Here is a 14,917-nt window from a genome sequence, read left to right on the forward strand (position 1 = left end):
AGCTAAATGGCAGCCCAGGACACAAGGGCCACGGCCACTAGTAATCCTAACACAGTCCTGGGCTTTTTAAAACGGACCAGCAGGGGCGCCTGGGTGGCTCAGTTGGTTAAGAGTCTGCCTTCTGCTCAGGTCATGATCCTGGGGTCCTGGGATGGAGCCCCGCATCGGGCTCCCTGCTCAGCGGGGAGTCTGCTCTCCCTCAACCCCTCCCCCTGCTCATGCGCTCACGTTCGCTTTCTCTCTCACATGGGCTCTCTCTCTCTCTCAAATAAACAAATAAAATCTTAAAAAAGGGACCAGCAAAGAGTTGATTAGCAGTTGATATGGATGATCAATATGCCCTTCCTATCACCACCCTAACCTAGATCCTGCCTAGAAAGAGGGTGGAAGCAGGTGAGGAGTTAGCTCCCACCTACCTATGGTGCAAGTTGCTGAGTTGTCGGAAAACCTGCAAGGAATGTTTTATGCATCTCCACCAAATCAACAGGGGGGGAAACAGAGGCCCCAGGTAAACGTCATTAGAATGCAGTATTATTCTTTAGTATTCATCATCTTTACTCTCCAGCCGCCTAAACTGTTTGCTAATATCCTACTCATCATTCAGGGGCACTGAAGCTCCCGTGTTCTCCGAAAGCTTTTTCGAATCTCCCAAGTCAGAATTCTTTTTCTCTCTCTGTTTTGCATCGCTTCTCACCGGTAGCTCCGTGATAGCACGTACCGCAGGCCACTTTTCATGGCATCTGCTTGTGTCTGTCTCCTTCCGCCCCAGCCTCCGGATTGAGAGCATTGGCAAGGCAGTGATCAAACACAGTTTACCTGCTGATTCTACCCAGCTCCTACACAGTTCCAGGAACACAGAAGGTTCTCAGTACATGCCTGCTGATTTGGACAGACCACGTGGACATTTTACAATGGCGTTCAGTTTCTGTTAACCTAAGAAATATTTTGAACATCCACGGAAGTACCAGAATCAGAATGATATGGTATTAAGCCTCAGCAGTTTCTTATTAACTATGTGTTCCCAGGCAAATTACTTCATTTCTTGACCCCTCAGTGTTCTGTTTATAACATGGGGCTGAGAGTATCTAACTTGCTGGCTTAGTGTAAGGATTAAATGGGATAATATACGCAAAGCACTTACCACCATGCCTGGTTCATAACAAGGCTTCAAAAGGCAGCTATTGTTAGTATGAATGTATTACCACAAGCTCTTCTGGACTCCAAGCACAGGAATCATGAAAGTCAAAAACTATACTGTATAGTTTAAAAACTGATGAGAATCACTGTATTGTACGCCTGAAACTAATAGAACACTGTATGTTAACTACTCTGGAATTAAAAACTAAAAAAACCTAAAAATTTTAAAAAATTAAAAATCTCATCAATCAAAACTAAATCAATAAAAAATAAAAACTGATGAGCGAGAACCTATAGACCAAAAGAGAATTAAAAGGTATATCAATCAGTTGCAATGCAGGGCATCTATTATATAGATCCTAACTGAAACTAACTGAACACTGACTTTGTTGGTATTAGGGAATTACTGTTCATTTTTTAAGATGTGATAATGGTATTACACTTACGGTCTTTAAAAAGAAGAATTCTTACCTTTTAGGGATCTGTCCTGATACAGTCACAGATTACAATTTACAGTTTTTGGGATTGGCTTCAAAATAAACTAGGATGTGGGGGAGGGCGCCTGCGTGGCTCATTTGGTTAGGCGGCTGACTCTTGATTTTGGCTCAGGTCATGATTTCAGGGTCATGAGATAGGTCCCCTAAGTTGGGCTCCACCCTGGGTGCAGAGTTGGCTTGAGATTCTCTCTCCCTCCCTCCGCCCCTCCCCCTCTCCCTCTGCCCCTCCCCCTGGCTCTCTCTGGAAAAAAAAAAAGCTAGGGAGGGATTAGGGGAAGTCAGTGAGGGTTCAGATGAAATGCAATTGGCTACTGGTTGATAATTGTTGAAGCTGGGTAATTACTTGTTGTCCATTCATTTGAAATTTTGGCGTTTTCCATAAATATTCAGCTACTCCTTCCCATGGGTCAGTTTTCCCCTGGGAAGCAGTCTCTGGGGAGAAAATTCTCTGGGGAGTGTTCTTGGGATCTGAGTCTGTGAGGGTGTGAAGGAAGGAGCACCAGGCAGTGGGAGGAGGATTCATTCACTTGATCAAGGATAAATATTGGTCAATAGCAACAAACAAACAAAAAAACCCTTTTTATTCCATTTGAAGTACAATGCCTGCATCTTTCATATCCTTAGCAAAGACGGCTTCATAGCAGGTGTTTTATTTTTGTATGTTTTTCTGGAAGTCATTTTTCTCTTGATCATTCTACCTACCAGTTATAGCCTGAGGAAGACATTTCTGTCATTCCATGGAATAGATGCAAGTAAGAGGCACATGTATGCTTATACGCTTCTTCTTCCGGTTGATGAGTAGCTTTCTCCTGAAATCTTCCTTGAGAAGGAGCCAGAGGAAGTAAATAAAAGCACTGAAAACTCCTAAATAGTCACATTAATTAACACATTATCGCAACCAGTTTTGTTTTCTACTAAGGCTGAATGGCAGGCTTCTGATTTCATCTCACAAGGGAGTGTCCTCTCCCCAAAGCCCACACACAATGCCCTGGCCCTCTGTGTGCATAACCCGCTAAAGGTGTGCGGCCAGAGAGCAGGGACTCGGTTTCAATGAAGGATAAAGCTTAGTCCTTCCTCTCTTCTGCTGCAGTATACTTTAAAATTTGAATGGAGAAAAAAAATGCAAGTTTTTTTTTCAAGATTTTATTTATTTATTTGCCAGAGAGAGAGAGGGAGAGCACAAGCAGGGGGAGCTGCAGATGGAGGGAGAAGCAGGCTCCCTGCTGAGCAGGGAGCCCAATGTGGGAATCGATCCCAGGATCCTGGGATCATGACCTGAGCTGAAGGCAGACACTTAACTGACTGAGCCACCCAGGCATCCTGCAAGTTTTTTTAACTGACTAAAAATGCTAGGTAGATACTGAATGTCTTGGTGAGTGTAACTGAAGAGGAGGTATAAACTATATTTAATGAAACTCTGTTAGTTGCATATACATAGGAAGATTATAATTGCTAGCTAGTCTATGCAATTTGCTAGTAGACACCTGATAATCATGAATTACTAGAAAGGAGAACAAGTGCTATGTAATTTTAAGTTTTTCACTCTTATTAAGTAGTCCGTCAATGGAGTGGGGAGCCGTTCTATCTGGGTGCAAGCAATAGGGGGGCGTACTGTCTGACAAGAATGAAAAAATTTTTTAAGTGAACTAAACATCTGACTTTTGTTACCGCTATGTGAAAGCATTGGGAATCTGGGCAGGCAGGGATAAGATGGGTGGCTTTCCAGCCGTGTGGAGAATCAGCTGAGGTCACTCAAATGAATTTAGCAGGTAGCTGGGCTGGGATGGAAGGTCCGATACAGTTTCACTTACTCGTCTGGTGCCTAGTGTTCCTCCATATGGCTTCTTCCTCTTCAGATGGTATCTCATAATTCAGTAGTATGCTTGAGCTTCTTTACATCCAGGTGGCTGGTATCTTCGAGCAATACAGAAGTTGCCAGTCTTTTTAGAGGCGAGACTCAGAACTGGCACGTGATCACTCCTGCCATATTCATTGGTTATAGCAAGTCACAAGATCAGCCCAAGTTTAAGGGGAGGGGAAATAGATTTTACCTCTTCATGTGCTTACAGGAAAAAAAAAAAGTAATTAATGACATTCATCTTTAGACACTTCTACCTCAGGCAAAATATTTAAAATTGTACATAAATACAGAACAAACAAAAACATAGAATTCATTACCAGAAGACCTGTCCCACAAGAAAAGGTTAAGGAAATTCTACAGGCAAAAGAATATGATGCTTGACAGAAAGGTGGATTTACAAAAAGAAATGAAGATCTCCAGAAATGATTAAACTGAAAGTAAAGTATAAAAGACATTTTGCTTTTAATTGCTCTAAAAGATAATTGATTATTTAACAATGAATCGTAGAATTGTCGCATATGTAGAAGAAAAATCTATGCCAACAACAACACGAAAGATAGAAATGGGGAACTTACAATTTGGGAATTTCCAATGGGGAGTTGGAAGTATACTGTTATAACATTCTTATACTATGTGAGAAGCAGTAGAGTATTATTTAAAGGTAGTCTGTGGTTAATGAAAGATTAGGGCCACCTAAGTATTTCAAAGACATAATACTGTGAACCAACTTGCTTAGCTGACACTGGGTGAAGCCAACATTCCACCCCAAAATGCAGAATGCACATTCTTTTCAAGTACAGGCAGAACATTTTCACCAAGATAGGCCATATCCTGGGCTAACTGAATAGATTCATATTCTGAAATGCTTCCACAAATTTAAAAGAATTAAAAAACCACAGGAAGTATATTTTCTAGCCGCAACAGAACTAAACTATAAATCCATAACAAAGAAATATCTGGAAAACCCCCAAATCTTTGGAAAAGAAAGATTACTAAATAATACATGGGTAAAAGAGGAAATCATAGGGGAAGCAGAAAATATTTTGAATTGGATAAAAATGAAGTCACAATAAATCAAAATGTATGGGGGGTGTAGCTAAAGCAATGCTTAGAGGAAAAGTTACACAATATATGCTGATATCAGAAAACAAGAGAGTTATGCGGCGCCTGGGTGGCTCAGTTGGTTAAGCGACTGCCTTCGGCTCGGGTCATGATCCTGGAGTCCTGGGATCGAGTCCCACATCAGGCTCCCTGCTCAGCAGGGAGTCTGCTTCTCCCTTTGACCCTCTTCCCTCTCATGCTCTCTCTCATTCTCTCTCTCTCAAATAAATAAATAAAATCTTTAAAAAAAAAAAGAAAAAGAAAACAAGAGAGTTGTAAGTCAATAATCTAAGTTTCTACCTTAAGAAATTGGGAAAGAAAAGTAAATTAACTCAAAGCAAGAGAAGGAGGGAAATAATAAAGGAAGAGCAGAAATCAATGAAATGGAAAACAGAAAAACAATAGAAAAAATAGTGAAACCAAAAGCTAATTCCTTGCCTGTTTTTTTATTTGTTATTTATTTATTTTTTGATATTTTTAATTTAAATTCAATTAATTAACAGAGTGTATTATTAGTTTCAGAAGTAGAGTTCAGTGATTCATCAGTTGCATATAACACTGAGTGCTCATCACATCAAGTGCTCTCCCTAATGCCCATCACCCAGTTACCCTATCCATCCACCCCCCTCCCCTTCAGCAACCCTCAATTTGTTTCCTACAATTAAGAGTCTCTTATGGTTTGTCTCCCTCTCCGATTTCGTCTTGTTTTATTTTTCCCTCTCTTCCCCTATGATCCTCTGTTTTGTTTCTTAAATTCTCTTAAATTCTCACTTTTGAGTGAGATCATATGATAATCGTCTTTCTCTAGTTGACTTATTTCGCTTAGCATAATACCCTCTAGTTCCATCCATATTGTTGTAAATGGCAAGATTTTTTTTTGATGGCTGAGTAGTATTCCATTGTGTGTGTGTATGTGTGTGTGTGTGTGTATATATATATATATATACATATACCACATTTTCTTTATCCATACATCTATTGATGGACAGCAGGGCTCTTTCCATAGTTTGGCTGTTGTGGACATTGCTGCTATAAACACTGGGTGCATGTGCCCCTTTGGAGCACTACATTTGTATCTTTGGGGTAAATACCCAGTAGTGTAATTGCTGGGTCATAGGGTAGTTCTATTTTCAACTTTGAGGAACCTCCAAAGTGTTTTCCAGAGTCGCTGCACCAGCTTGCATTCCCACCAGCAGTGTAGGCGGGTTCCCCTTTCTCTGTATCCTCGCCAACATCTGTCATTTCTTGACTTGTTAATTTTCAAAAGCTGGTTCTTTGAAAAGATCCATAAAGCTGATAAACCTCTAGCCAAAATGACCATGGATATGAGAGGACTCAAATTACCAATATTAAGAACAAAACAGGCAACATCACTGCCGACCCTGCGAACATCTAAGGGACGAGAAGGGAACATGATCACGTACAACATTATGCTTATAGACTTGACAATTTAGATAAAATGGACAAATATTTTGAGAGATGCAAATTACCAGAGCTCCCTCAAGAAGAAATAAATGACTGAATGGTCCTAAGTCTTAAAGAAATTGAATTCAAATTTGAAATTTTTCTAAGAAAGAAAACTTTGGGCTCAGATAGGTCCAATGTTATATACTACAAAATATTTTAAAGAAGAAATAGGACCAGTTCTACACAAACTCCTGCAGGAAATAGAAAAGGAGGGAGGACCTCCCAACTTATTTAATCAAGTCACCTTCATTCTGATACCAAAACCAGACAAAGACATTAGAAGAAAACAACAGAATAATAACTCTCAAGAACACAGATGTAAAAAAAATCCTCAACAAAATATTAGAAAATGGAATTCAGCAATATAGAAGACCAACTGAGCTTTATCCAGGAAATGAAAAGTTAATTCGACATTCAAAAATTAGTCAAGGGGTGCCTGGGTGGCTCAGTTGTTTGAGCGTCTGCCTTCGGTTCAGGTCATGATCAAGCCCTGCATCAGGCTCCCTGCTCAGCGGGAAGCCTGCTTCCCTCTCCCACTCCCCCTGCTTGTGTTCCCTCTCTCGCTGTCTCTCACTCTCTGTCAAATAAATAAATAAAATCTTAAAAAATTAGTCAATAAAATTCACCATATCAACAGATATAAAGAAGAAAAAATACATGATTATCTCAATAAACATGGCAAAAAATTTTTACCAAATTCAACATCCATTTGTAATAATAATGTAAATTGATTCTCAGCAAACTAGGAAACTAGGGAATTTCCTCAACCTGATAAAGAACATCTACAAAAACTCCACAACCATCATTATACTTAATAGTGAAAGATGGAAAGCTTTACCCCTCATATCAGGAACAAAGAATGAATATCTGCTGTCATATTCCTATTCAACATTGTATTGGAGGTCCTAGTCTGTATAATAAATCGAGAAAAGGAAATAAAAGGAGTATAGATGGGAAAGGAAGAAATACAACTGTCTTTATTCACAGATGACATGATCATATATGTAGAAAATCTCAAAGAATCTACAAAAAAGCCTCTAGAACTAATAAGTTTAGCAAGGTTACAAGATACAATGTCAATGTAAAAAAATCAGTGGTAATTCTCTGTACTAGCAACAATCATAAATTGAAATTTTAAGAAGTCATTTACAATAGCACCAGTAAACATTAAATACTTAGGTATAAATTTAATGAAATACATGCAAGATATGCTTAAAACTACAAGACAGTGAAGAAAGAAGTCAAAGATCTAAATAAATGAAAAGAAATACTAGTTCATGATTGAAAAATTCAGTATTATTAAGGTGTCAATTCTCCCCAAATTGATCTACAAAATTGACACAATCCCAATCAAACTTTCTGCAAGAATTTGGTGTAAAATTAATAAACTGATTCTAACCATTTATATGGGAAAGCAAAGGCGCTGAAATAGCCAAAACAATTTTGAGAAAGAGAGTGGAAAACTTTCAAAACTTGATTTCAACACTTACCCTAAAGAAATGGTAATCAAGACAGTCTGGTATTGATGAAAAGGTAGACACATAGATCAATAGAACAGAATAGAAAGTCCAGAAATTTACCCACACATATATGGTCAATTGATTTTTGACAAAGGAGCAAAGCAACTTGAAAGAAAAAAGGATGATCCTTTCAACAAAGGGTGCTGGAATAATTGGGCATCCGTATACAAGAGAAAAAGAAAGAAAGACAGAAAGACAGAAAGAAGGAAGGAAGGAGGGAAAGGAAAGAAAGAAAGAAAGAAAGAAAGAAAGAAAGAAAGAAAGAAAGAAAGAAAGAGGAAGGAAGAAAAGAAAGAAAGAAGAAAGAAAGAAAGAGAAAGAAAAAGGAAGGAAGGAAGAAAGAAAGAAGGAGGAAGGGAGGAAAGAGAAAGAAAGAAAGAAAAGAAAAGAAAAGAAACGAACTTTGACTTATCTCTTGCACCAAATAGAAAAAGTTACTGGAAATGAACCACATAAACCTAAATGTAAAACGTAATACTAGAAAATTCCTAAAAGAAAATAAAGGGGGAAATGTTTGTGACCCTGGGAAGGCAAATATTTCTTATATACAACACCAAAAGCACAATTCATAAAAGAATAAAAACTTGGAATTCATCAAAATTAAGAATTTCTTTTCTTTGGAAGGCATTGTCGAAAAAAGAAAAAAGAAGCCATAGGCTAGAATGAAGTATTGTACTATATATATGATAAAGGATTTATATCCAGAATATATGAAGAACTCTCAAAACTCATTTATAACGAAACAAATAATGCAGTAAAAAAATGGGCAAAAGATTTGAATAGACTCTTTACCAAAGAAGGCATGATGGTGGCAAATACACACATGCAAAGTGCTCAGAAAAAACCATTGAATGGATGGATGAAGGAATGAATGAATGAGGCCTGGCTTTCCTGAATGCATTTGCTACTTGTTTAACTCTTTATTTTTTTAAAAGATTTTATTTCATTTATTTATTTTAGAGAGTGAGAGTGAGTGGGGGGAGGGGGAAGGGAGAGGGAGAGGAAGAGGGAAAGAATCCCAAGCAGACTCTGTGCTGAGCAAGGAGCTAGGACATGGGGCTCAATCTCAAGACCCTGAGATCATGATCAAGGATTGGTCACCCAACTGACTGAGCCACCTAGGTACCCCTTGATTAACTGTTTAGAATTCATTTTGATGATTATTCTAGTAACTAGAACAAGTGAAGATTATTCTAGTATAAACATACATACTAAAGCCAGATAAAAACAAGTTGTATCTTTATTTCTGGACCCTTCTAGTAGGAAAAATAATTTTTAAAAAGTTAGCTACATTAAGGTAATTTGGTCTATGTTCTAAGCTTTCTAAAGATCTGGCTTAATGCAGGAGTGGATGTAGACTATTTAAATAAAACTACAAAAATGACAAATCTCCATTAGAAAATTCCTCTCTCAATTAAGCTTTTGATAGATATTCGGTATCAGTGAGTCAAGATAACACTGCTAGACAAACAGAGTGTAGATGTGTCCCAGAAGATGGCCCCCGACCACCACAACTTGGCTGTAGTAGGAGTTTCCGCTTTGTTACAAAGCTAACAGTTTATCTCCTCAGCTCTCCTCCTTTGCAGAAAGTAGACAAAAATTAAAAGTTGCTATTACCTTCTTCCCATGAAGACTTTATTAGATGTCCTTCAGAGGTCTCTGAGATTACGTACTTCTCCCTTGGTCTCTAGTATTTCACATTTTACATTTTGACTTGCAATCTATCTTCTGGCAGAATAAAGGATCTTAACTTAGTCCCATTAAAACATTTTTTTTTCCTATTTGTTTTTTCTTTTTCCTGAAGTAAAGGCTATTGACCTGTTAACTCAGCCAGTTCCAAAGGATACCAGTTTGTTTTAAACTACTTGTTTAAGGACTTTTTTTTTTTAAAGATTTTATTTATTTATTTGAGAGAGCGAGAATGAGAGAGAGTACATGAGAGGGGGGAGGGTCAGAGGGAGAAGCAGGCTCCTCGCTGAGCAGGGAGCCCGATGCGGGACTCGATCCCGGGACTCCAGGATCATGACCTGAGCCGAAGGCAGTTGCTTAACCAACTGAGCCACCCAGGCGCCCTATTTAAGGACTTTTAACTATTTGTTTAAGGAATTCAAAAGGTGATCAGGCCTTTCTGTTTATTCCTATGCTCTGAGTAGTCATATGAGAGAACACGTTAACATCCCAGGAGATAGTCTGGCTAATGAATACAGCTTAGTCTGGATGATAAAATTATGTATAGTCAGGAGCAGAAGTCCATTTAACAAGGTCCAAAGCTATGCAGGACTTGCTAGAGAGTTTGGAGGTGAGGGCGAGGGTTAGGGGAGCAGGATTAGTCCTCTATGTGGTAAAAGAGGCCATCTTCCACGTATAGGATCCTTAATGCTTACTCTGTATCAAAGTTAAGAGTATAGGGACTTTGGCATGATCCTGGAGTCACAGGATCGAGTCCCGCATCGGGCTCCCTGCTCGGCAGGGAGTCTGCTTCTCCCTCTGACCCTCCCCCCTCTCCTCTCTCTCTCTCATTCTCTCTCTCAAATAAATAAATAAAATCTTTTTAAAAAAAAGAGTATAGGGACTTTGGTTCCCTAGAAATGATAGAAATTGATGCACCAGGAATTCTAGCTATTGGCATATTGTCTTTTGAGGCTGTAGAGCTTAATGCAAAAGGACAGATGAACACAAATTCAATTGGACCCATCGCCATGCTTCATTCCATTTCCCTATGGGGAGGATGATTAGCACAGGTACACATGAACTGACGTATGTATCTTTTTAAGGATCAAAAATAGAAGTGCAAAAGAGGTAAATTTTTACCTATTTCATTGGTAAAATTTCTGGGCCACACACTTGCTAGCTAGTCTTATCTCATGCACTAACATATGTAAGTTTCCTGGACCTGTATTCCTAGTTCACTGAATTGCAGCTGTTATTAGAACTCAACAGGTCCCTTGGGTACTAGTTCAGGTAGGGTTTCTTCACTGCTTGCACAATGTTCGGGTCCCCCATCAGACAATGGAGAGATAATACTAGAACCTATGAAACCCCAACTCCTAATGCAGCCGTCATACCTAATATGTGATGGCTAGAACTATGTCTCCCATTTTTTTTTAAGATTTTATTTATTGATTTGAGAGAGAGAGACAGAGAGAGCAAGCACAAGTGAGTGAAGGGGCAGAGGGAGAAGCAGGCTCCCCGCTGAGCAGGGAGCCCGACGTGGGGCTCCATCCCAGGGCCCTGGGATCATAACCTGAGCTGAAGGCAGATGTTTCACCGACTGACCCACTCAGGCGCCCCTCTCTCTCTCTCTCTCTCTTTTTTTTTTTGGTAAACTCTTCAGTGCTGGCATGGTGCAGGCCTTGACAAAGTAAAGACCACATTTTTTTTCAGGGTATTGCTTATATCAATGATATTATTTGCTCAGGAGCTGCATTTCCATTAGCCAATAATAATAATATATTTTTCAAAGGCCTTTGGATCTAATGAGATTCTCATTAGAATGTCACAGAAACCCTAGGTGGCATGCAGTAACAAAAAAAAGGGAGGAGGGGTAGGTCTGCATTAAATATTAATTGAATGCTTACTATGTGACCAAAGCTAAAAAGACAGTTGAAATGAACATTTTCAGGTAAATTCTGATCTAAGCTGAAGTATCTGTAGATCTAAAGTAATTACAAATTACCTTTAACAGAACTAGTTACAATGCTGACCAATTATAATCAAGATTATTGTTAAGGGGTGCCTGGGTGGCTCAGTCGGTTAAGCATCAGGTTCTTCATTTCGGCTCAGGTCATGATTTCAGGGTTATGAGATTGAGCCCCACATCAGGCTCCTGGGTGTGGAGCCTGCTTAAGATTCTCTCTCTCCCTCTACCCTCCCACCTCTAAAAAAAGGTAATTGTCATATGTACTTTTCTGTTCAACTAGTTTAATGATAGAACCAAATAAGATTCAAAAAAATTCTTCATGACTCATTCTCCTGAATTCTGACCTCTTCCCTTGAAAAGGATCAATCACATTAAAGTCTTCTGTTAATTTTTTTCCTTTTCAGAGCTTAGATAAATAAAGAAATCCGTGAAAGTCACTCTAGTTAAGATAGAACACAGTATATTTAAAAAAGCAAGTTGGGCAACAACAGTTAAGGTGTCTTTGTTGACACTGGCAGCTAGCCTGAGTATTTCCAAATGCTATTTATTCTTATCTTCACATTTAAATTTTGAACCATCTCTGAGTTTTTACATGAGCAGTGAACCAGCTCTTCATTTTAAAGTTTTAATTCATTTTGTCTTTCCCGTATGAACAGCACCATAGGTAACCAAAGAATACATATCAGCAAATTTCTGGAAGTATTTCAGCAAATAAACGAAGAAGGAATGACAGAGTTAGGATGTCACAATTTTGCAACCCCTAATGAATTACTAGATGTAGGCACTGAGCATCACCTGATGCCTAAGCATCACAAAAAGAGTGACAATTGGATGTCTTGTGCCTCCTGATGGAAACACACAATCACCTCTGAAGTATTCTTGCCAAAAATTTCTAACCTGAGTCTGATCAAGCCTCTGGAGCTAGTTACAGTTAACAATTTACAAAAACACAGAGGTCAGAGCACATGCGAAAAAGTACCCTGGGGGTGTGGTCAACAAAATCCAGACTGCAGGAAATGCTACAGTACAAATTGCAAGAAAATGAAAAGAGATGGGAGGGGGAGATTGGAGATTAAAGAAACATAAGAGATGTAGCAACCAATTGCTATGTTAAAAAAAGACAAATTTTGGAAATTTGTGTACTTTGTGTCCATAATTAATGCTGTTGATAAGTTATGGTTAATGTTTAAGGTATTACAATGGCGTTGTGTGTTTTTTTGTTTGTTTAAGTAGGCTCCGTGCCCAACTCTTGACCCTGAGATCAAGACCTGAGCTGAGATCAAGAGTCAGATGCTTAACAGACTGAGCCACCCCAGGGCCTCTTATATGTGTTTTTTAAAAGATTTCTTTTCTAGTGATATATACTGACATATATACAGACAAACTATTATATCTGGGATTTGCTTCAAAATAATAGAATGGAAAAAAAAAACCTAAAATAATAGATCAGGGGAAAGTAGGTAGGGGTATTGATGAAACAAGATTGGTCATGGGTAGATAATTTTTAAAGACAGGTGATGGATGCATTGGAGTTCATTAATCTGTCTACTTTTTTAGATGTTTGGAATTTTCCATAATTAAAAAAATTCTGTGAAGTTCATACTCTTTCAAACCACAGAAAGTGAGTTTCTCTGCCAAGTTCATAAGGATTCTTAAAGATAGGATTATTCAAAACAGCATGGTGTCACATGGTGTCATAGAAAAAATCCAACAGGCTTCAGGTTGTATTCTGGCTTCCCCATTTTCCAACTGCCTGACCATGTGACCCTAGGTACACCATTTCCCTTCTTTGGGCCCCGGGTTCCTCATCTGTACAATGGAGCTAGTCACAAATGAGCTACTGCTATAAGTCATTCAGCATGGTTTATGTTAGATACCCAATAGTTACCCGCAAATACCGCATTTGAGCTAAAAGAATGATGAGCTTATAAACTGAGGCTGTCTTCTGTAACTTCTGGATTAATCTTAGGATCCCTTTGGTCTGCTTCCCAGATGTAGAAGGAGTTGCTAGGTTGCAACAGTGCATGTGGTTGAAGTCTGGGTCAAGTAAGAGGCTCTTCAAGGCATCTGAATCTCATTTAGGTTCTTCTCCATTACCTCTAGAAGGCCCATTCATCAATTTACTGCTGAAATAAAATGTTAACTATTTCAGGGTACAGGTCTTTCACCTCCTTCATTAAGTTTATTCCTAGGTATTTTATTCTTATCGGTGCAATTGTAAATGGGATTGTGTTGAGTGAACAAAGTGAATGAATGAATGGGACTGACATCAAATTGAATATTTGGTTTCAGCCTTATGGACACTTTTTATAAAAATATGCCAGCATTAAGTAGAATATAACTTTCTGATTTCCATGGGCATTAGATCAATAACAATACCAATAATTAGTACTTTTTCTCCAGGCATTTTTCTAGTGCTTTATTCAAACTAATTTAATCCTAATAGCCATATATAATGTGTCATTTTATCCCCATTTTATAGATCAAGAAACTGAAGCCTAGAGAATTAGGTAACTACTTAAAGCCAGTATGTGGCAGGGCTGACTCCTGAGCCCACTGATGGTGAGATTTTAAGAGACTTGGTTAACAAATACCTACCTGTTCGTGGTATAAGCTATCCACTCCTTATAAGCAAATACGTAACTGATTTTAACACTCCCAACTACAGGAAACTCCAAATATTAGGTGATTATATGACAATTAGGAGTTAGCTCGACATCTATGGTTACTCACTCTGCTACTTCACAAAACTGCAAATACATCCGCAATCCTTCAGGTGTGGAATGCTAAGATATGTTGCAAGTACCTCTGTGTACAACCGTATGTGGTGTCCTGACTCTGAACAAACACGTTTACCTTTGCTTGCATTTCAGTTTACCACATCGGCCACATAAAAAAGCAAGCAGACATTCTTAACGCTAAAAAAGAGGAAAGGTCTTGCAGCACGCACAAGTCTTCAAAAAATGAAAAGCGCAGGATCTTAATTAAGATCCCATACTTTCTGTTCACGATTAAGTGTTCAACTAACCATTGGTGGTATTAGCTAAGAAGGCCCTGGAATAAGACCCTCTGCAGGCAGCGTCGTGTGGAACAAGGAGTCAGTCGCCTGCTCAGACTGATCCGCTCCTGACCTTAACGCCAAAAAACCCCCACTGATCCCTGGATCTAAGACACCCACATCCCGCAAACCCGCATGAACACGAGCCATCCTCCCCAAGCCCCCCCCCCTTAACGTGTGCTTGAAAACCGCGGAGCCCAACGAAGAGGAGGAGCAGGGCCCTGGCCCTCTACAATCCCCAGGTCCTCGCAGCTCCCGCAGCCGCCGCAGCCTCCGGGGGCAGCGGACAGAGGCCAGCGGGGCGGTCCTCGCGGAGGCTCTGCGAACGTTGGGCCCCGGCACGCGACGGGCAGCCTGCTGGGCCTGCAAATCGCCGCCCGGCCGGCAGGGGGCGCCGCGGGCGGAGCCGGGCGCCCGGGAGGGGGCGCGCAAGGCCGTCCGGGGCCCCGCCTCGTCGGCCCCCGCCCCTCCCCTCCCCCTCCGCCCTCCTCGCGCCGCGGCCGGCGACCCGCGGGCGAAGGGCGGGCGGTGGGGAGCGGCGGGGGCCCGAAACGGTCCTGGAGCTCAGAGCGTCGTGCGGGAGCAGCGCGAGCCCGAGGGGGCGGGGAGGCGGGCGGGCGTGCGCGCGCCGGGCGT

The sequence above is a fragment of the Leptonychotes weddellii genome, chromosome 8 (genome assembly GCF_054177405.1).
Source record: "Leptonychotes weddellii isolate Sample4059 chromosome 8, ASM5417740v2, whole genome shotgun sequence".
In the NCBI taxonomy this organism is placed as follows: Eukaryota; Metazoa; Chordata; class Mammalia; order Carnivora; family Phocidae; genus Leptonychotes; species Leptonychotes weddellii.